This window comes from Phaethon lepturus, unplaced genomic scaffold (assembly GCF_000687285.1).
Source record: "Phaethon lepturus isolate BGI_N335 unplaced genomic scaffold, ASM68728v1 scaffold10954, whole genome shotgun sequence".
NCBI classification, from domain to species: Eukaryota; Metazoa; Chordata; class Aves; order Phaethontiformes; family Phaethontidae; genus Phaethon; species Phaethon lepturus.
Genome location: NW_010532689.1, coordinates 13,659 through 20,329, shown reverse-complemented (window position 1 = coordinate 20,329; position 6,671 = coordinate 13,659).

The window sequence follows — 6,671 nt, the reverse complement described above, 5'->3', positions numbered from 1 at the left end:
ACCTAAAATGGAGCCTGCGAATCTGCATTTCCGTGTTAAGAAGAAGTCAAGCTTACATAGCTGTAGAAAGAAAAGCTCCTAGGATAAGTGGCGGGAGAACCTTTCCTGAGATGAGGAGGGGTTGGCTTGTCTAGCCAAAGGCAGAACTGCATCTCTTTTCTATAAACTGCTTTGGAGAAAAGGGGAGAGGATGATGCTATTGTAAAGCTGCGAGCCAAGCTAGCACAAAAGCATGCAGCCAAACAGGCCATATATAATTGTAGTCTGAAAATCGGAGATTTCTTGCCAAGGTTCTGGACATGCATCCAAAAGCAATTTTTGGGTAGCTGGGGTGATGTACGTTAAGTCTGTGGTAAGCGCTGTAGTGAGAGTCTGTCTGCTTTAACGAGCACTGACCCAAATGCCGCAGGCTCTCTGCCCTGCCATTAAATTCAGGACATGAATATCCGTCACGGCTGACACTGCAACAGCCCCAGAGAGGTTGTTCTGGCCCCACTGATGCTCCTGTTTGGAGGACGTAAGCCAGCCTTCACCCAGACCAACGCGTGCAAGCTCTCCGTTACTGTGCCCAGCAAGGAGCTTACCTGCAAGTTGCAAACTGCCACCAAGCTCGCTGAAAACTGCCCGTTTCGGGCTAAATCGGGAACTCGCTCAACGCAGCCTCTGTGGGCCGAATCTAATTAGCAGCAGACACGCCGTGGCTCAGAGTGTTTCAGCGCGGAGCGAAGTGAGGCCAGCTCCACAGCAGCTGTAGTTGCAGGGAGCCAAACCTACCCGAGGCTGCTGAATAGCAACCGATTGCCGCGCCTGGCTCACGAAGACGGCCTGTTACGGTCTGCCGTTTGCTATCCGCGCTCCTATCTGCTATTCCCAGCCTGCCACAGCACCGCGGCGAGCTGCAAAATCTGGCTGTTTCTCCTTCTTTGGCTTCCCCTCTTGCAGTGTAAAAAAAGCTGAGTTTTAAGAGAGCCCCGGGCTATTTTCAGAAGAAAATACATGACGTATCTCTTCCACCTAGCCTAAAAACACTCCCCGTTTCCTACCTCAAGTGCTATGGGGATAAAATCCATTCCAGACTGCGGGATGCTTGGGTATTACAGTGACAAGACCTGCATACCCCCTGCCTTCTCTTCCCAGAGCTTGGGTGGAAGGCAGGCAGGAGATCAATATACAAGTTTAATTTGGGAATACAGCCTCTACATCTGTCCGAAAAAAGTCTGAACTAGTTAGTCCTTCAGCCAGACGAAATCAGGATGACTTCGGCGAAAACAATGCATTACATCAGCTGAAGCAGCTGAGGAACTGGCTCTGCATCACTTTGGGATTAATATATCAAAGCATTCCTCCTGCCATTGTGGCAGTGTCCTCGTCCTGCCGACAGCGCATGGACACGAGAGAGAGGAATCACGTGGGCTTGCTACAAGGGCTCGACGCTACCTGCTTACTTGATTTTCCCCGTGGTTTTTCTCTTCGATGCTGTGTGGCCTTATCCACTCCCGCCCCAAATGTTGCAGAGTTAAGCTGAGCCACATTTTCCAATCAGGTCTTCCAGGTTTTCTTAAACTCCAGTTGTTTTGGACTGCAGTAAAACATAGCCGCAACACATGGTCTAAAAACAACCAATTGTTTGGAGCAGACCAAGTGCTTGCACTAATTAGTCATACTGTTCCGTAAAATGGCATATGAACATAATTTTGGAAAAGCTCATGTGAAACCACATCACAGTTTAATTCTCTCAGCTGGAGCGGAAGAGGGGGAAGGAGGTGCCGTTTGTTGTCCCTGTGGAAATCCATCCAGATTCATCCAAAGAACAAATCAGAGGCAAAACATCCCTTTTCTCAAGCACAGCAGAACTCAGTCGTGCTCCGCTTCTAACCATCTTTCATGCTTGTCAGGGACGAGGTATTCTTCACTCATCTATTTTATAGCAAAATGAAAAATTGCCACGTCTCTTCTCAGGGAGTGGTTCCAACCACTTAGGAGCGGGCAGAAGAACTGTCTGATGTCTCGTGGTTCTGCATTACGAACCGAAGCTGTGCATCACCACCCCATCTCCCGTCACCTCGCCGCTCACCCGTCTACACAGAACAGCAGCAAACTGGCGCTGGCAGCTAAGAATTCCTGGCTTACCTAAAAGAAACCGTGCTGGTGCTAAAGGATTTCAGATTCCAGCTGTGATGATCACTAGTAGGGCAGGAAGGCAGGTCATTATAGTTTTCCTGAAGTAGAGAAGTTTGCCTCAACTGGGAAGTCAAAGAAGATACTGGTAACAAAACATTAGAGGAAACGGAGACAAAACATTTCAGATATTACAGTGTCTTATAGTTGATGCACCTGATTTTAAGTCATAACTCATTTTTCTGCCATCCCTCGCTCCCCTGTTTTTCCTGTGTACCCCCACAACCAATTCATCCGTTAGCTACTGCACCCCACCCTGGCCCTGCAGCAGTTACCGTGCTCTGCAATTTTCCTGTAGGCTTTTCCGCAGCATTAATTATTATGGCACTAAAACCCTTCTGATCCTTCCCTGTAGGAATTAGCTCCTCTGTTCTCCATCAACAAAGAGCCAAAACACTCAAGCAAGTGTTGTCAAATTCTCCGGTGTTTAGTTTTCCCTCCGATTGTCAAAACAATTAAAAGAAGGGGTTTTTTTTCCCCAAACGCAGTGAGTTGCTGCAGAACCCTTTCGTTTCAACTGCGTGTGAAAGTAAACAAACAACTCCATAAAGCATTGAATACCCTAAAATGGACAGAAAGCAAAATGTGTGCTTGCATCTAGAAACCACCAACTTCCATAGCTGGCTGAATGGCTTGTCAAGGACCGGACTGGAAACAGATGCCAGAGGCAGGAACAGAATGGCCTCAGCCACAAGTCTCCGCTTTTCCTTTCTTTTCCCTTCTGCCTTTCCTAGCTGTGCATTTCCCTAAGGACAGGGGAATGATTCTATGATTCCATGACAGCTATTTACAGAATGACACAGAATCATTAAGGTTGGAAAAGACCTTTAAGATCATCAAGTCCAACTGTCAACCCAACCATCAAGACCACTAACCCATGTCCTGAAGTGCCACATCCACACATTTTTTGAACACTTCCAGTGATGGTGACTCCACCACCTCCCTGGGCAGCCTGTGCCAATGTTTGACTACTCTCTCAGTAAGGAAATTTTCCCTAATATCCATTGTAAACAGGGTTTCCAGCCTTAAGCCATGTAGGGCTGGGCGCTGTTGGAAGGAAGCATCTCCCCAGGGATTGACAGACACCACCTTCGTTGCTCAGCCTCAGTTTCTACAGAAGTTTTCATCTTCCCTGACCGTGTAGCTGCGGTGGCAGAGGGGAAAGGCAGGAAAGACACTTCTCTGCGGTGACCTCTTTGGGAGCAGTTACTAGTTTAAGTTTCTGAAACATGCTGAGCACATTAGTGGCTCAACTCAACTAATTAGAAATTCCCAAAATAATTTTTAATACATTTTTCAATTATAAAAGGAGTTGCTCTAGGTAACAGCAGATAATGGCTCCCCTCCCTCCCCGAGGCATCTTCATTCCTTCTTAGTTTATTGGTAACAGATGACTCATTTCACCTCTGCATAACAGGACGACTGCTTTACTACTCCCCCAGCAGTGGCTGGTGTTAAACGAGGTTGCTCAGGCTCACACAGATGAAATAAGTTCTATTCTTGTGCCTTTACAGACCATGCCTGTAACACCCAGTCCATGAGACCATGAGAGCTGGTTTTCAAACCAGCCAAACGCTTAGACCTGACCTGAAAAAGCAAGACTATGGTGTGGCCACCGGCCCGCTTTAAAGCACGGAGAGGCAGAACCCATCATAAAATGCCCTATGAATGTGTCTGTACTATACATCCAAAAGCTGGGTGGGGACTCCAGGGGAAAAAAAAAATTATATTCACACCCACATGAGTTTTCCAACTCTGTGCTAGACAGCATTACTGAAATATTTCTCTTTCCAAGCACCAGCAAACCGCTTTCAGCTGCATTCATTACAACTGTCTCACAAATACAGACAGAAGAAACACTTCTGGGGGAGATTCCAGAGGAACACTTCTGGGCTGGGAGCAGCTTTTGGCTGTCAATGAGCTCCTCTATAGCCCTTCGTGTAGAAAGGTACCGCCTACAGCCATTTTTAGCCTAGTTTCCTAAGGGAACATGTGCGATCACTCTGTAAGCGTGCGCCGGTCCCAGACTAATAGCTTAAGCCAGCTGGCGAGTTGCCACCACGTTTATCGGAGAGGTCAAGGTCCATCCCAAACACGATATCCCCCTCTGACAAAAAAGCAGCACGCTGAGCTCATGGTACGCGTGCAACCACGCACGGGGAAGAGAGCGCTGAAGTGCTGTCATCACGGAAAACGCTGCAAAACCTGCCCCTTGTTAGATAATGGCGTCTCTAATTTCACAGAACCATTTCCTTCGTTTCCATACCCTTCAGCAGCCGGCTCTCCCTCTGAAGTCAGGTGCCCGAGCTAGAGCCAAAGGTCTCTGCCTCGCAAGAGGTTACCTTGCTAAGGCTGGGCTGGACGCGGAGGGGAGTCCTCCTGGGTGAGCTCTGCTGAGTGAAAGAGAACATGAAGTCTGGGTTAAGCGACACGTTCGATGCATATATTTTTACTAGAGAAAGCCACATGTACCTTTCACAAAAGCCACAATTTACTGCTCAGGCATACAGCAAGAACCGCTCCATGCGCTAAGAGGGAACACTGACTACTTTTCGTACCTCTTTCCACCCCGCCTCCAGCACTCTCAGCAGGGGCTGTTCATAGCAGCTCTTAAGTTTTGAGAAATCCCCTATAAATGGCAAGGGACTGTGGCTAGCAGCTAACCAGTGTGGGCAAGCTGCGACAGTCTTTAGCCAAAGCATGGCTTCTCTCCAGAGTAAGGAGGTGTGTGGCAGACATGTCCCACCTCAGCACATCGCTATGCTTCAAGGCTATTTATTGTGACCCGTCAAGCGTAACTTCAAAGGTGTAAAGAATATTACCTATCTCTTCAGATGGGTAGCAGGCGAGGCTGTAGGAAAGTCTTTCTTGTGGTTCACACATATTATTTTTTAAATGTTTATTGTAGTCAGTAGTTATTTTCCCTCCTTGGTCTTTAACACATGCTAATGTTCACCATCACTTATCATCTGGGAGCCATTAATATTAAGCTTGTTTAATGTTTCCAAGCCAATCTCTGGAGTGTTTTAGTGATGTTAATAATTAATACAGGAAGCATTTTAGAAGCCTGAAGCAGTTCACGGCAGACTCGGTTTCGAGCCTCAGTGTAAATGATCTGTTCATCATTACAATTCCACCAATCCTCAAAATATTTCTTAACTCTCTACCAGTGCAACGGTGAGGAACTCAATCTTTTTTCACTAACAAAGGCACAGCCCTTCCTCCTCTCAAAACTGACAAAATGATCCATTGCAGTGGTGACAAACCTTGCCTGGTACGATCACGAATGGGCTAGTCTGGGTCTTCAGGCAACCGTGGGTCTTTGGGCTTCAGGAGTTGAACTCTAGTTCATCTTATTGCATCAGTTCATGGCATTACTGCAGGCACAGGAAAGGAGAAACACTGAAGACCAGGATGCTTAGAAAAAGCATTTCCATTCCAAGCCAGGCCTCTGTGATCAACTTCTTACCCACGTTTTCTATAAGAACCATCACGCAGACAAGGGATTACATGTTTAACAGCACAGGTATGGTGAACAGTTTTGAAAGCATAATTTGTTGTGACTTCTGGATGGACCAATTATTTTGCTTGCTGTGGTTTCAGATGCTTCTTTTTGAAACAAATAGGCTTTTAAAAATAGAAGAGCCCCAGCTTATTTCTGAGGCTTGGTATCTGCTGGCCGTTGACAAGGGCCAGGCCGGCTTGCTCAGCGAGAGGCAGCATGCCCACCTCTCTCAAAGCCAGCCAGGGCTCCCCGGACCAACTCTCAGCATTTTGGAGCCCTGCTCAGAGGACCACAGCGAGGAGACCTGCTCTGTAAAGAGCAGGGTCAGGACCACTGGTGGGCTCTGATCAGTGAGCTCATTTATAGCAGTAACAGCTAAACCAAAATAGTTATACCCCAAGAGCAAGGCATGCTATATATATTCGCACACAAGTGACTGGTTCCTTTGAAGCTGGCCGTGCAGAGAGACAAATTGTCTGTCCCACAGCTGGTCCAGGAGCCAAAATCACTTAGGCAAGGTTATAACCAACGCCACATTTCTATGACCGTTAATTCTGGGCTCTGCATGCCCATCGCCAGCTGTCTAAATCCGACCGTAACCTCACTTCTGTCCAGCTAGCCAGAGCTCACAACAGACACAGCATTGGCTTTGCAATAGCATCAAGACGACGGGCGACGCTCTCGGGAAGCCTGGCGATACAGAGGCAGCCCATCAGAGCCTATATATAGAGCAGTTTGCAGCAGCGGAGGGTTTACATCAGGTCAGCCTGTGGCCACTGTGGGCTTTCAGCACAGCCCAGAGCCCTAAAGCCACCAGGCCACGGCACAGGACAACAGCAAGGACTCAGACGCTATCAAATACCCTACGCTTTCTAAAATGCCTGCGTACGTATGCACGTGCATTTTAGGTACGCGGCTTTCTGAAAAAGCAAACAAGGTTTTCCAGGCCACCGTATCTAGTGAGTTCATACTGCTCACTAGAGCAGCT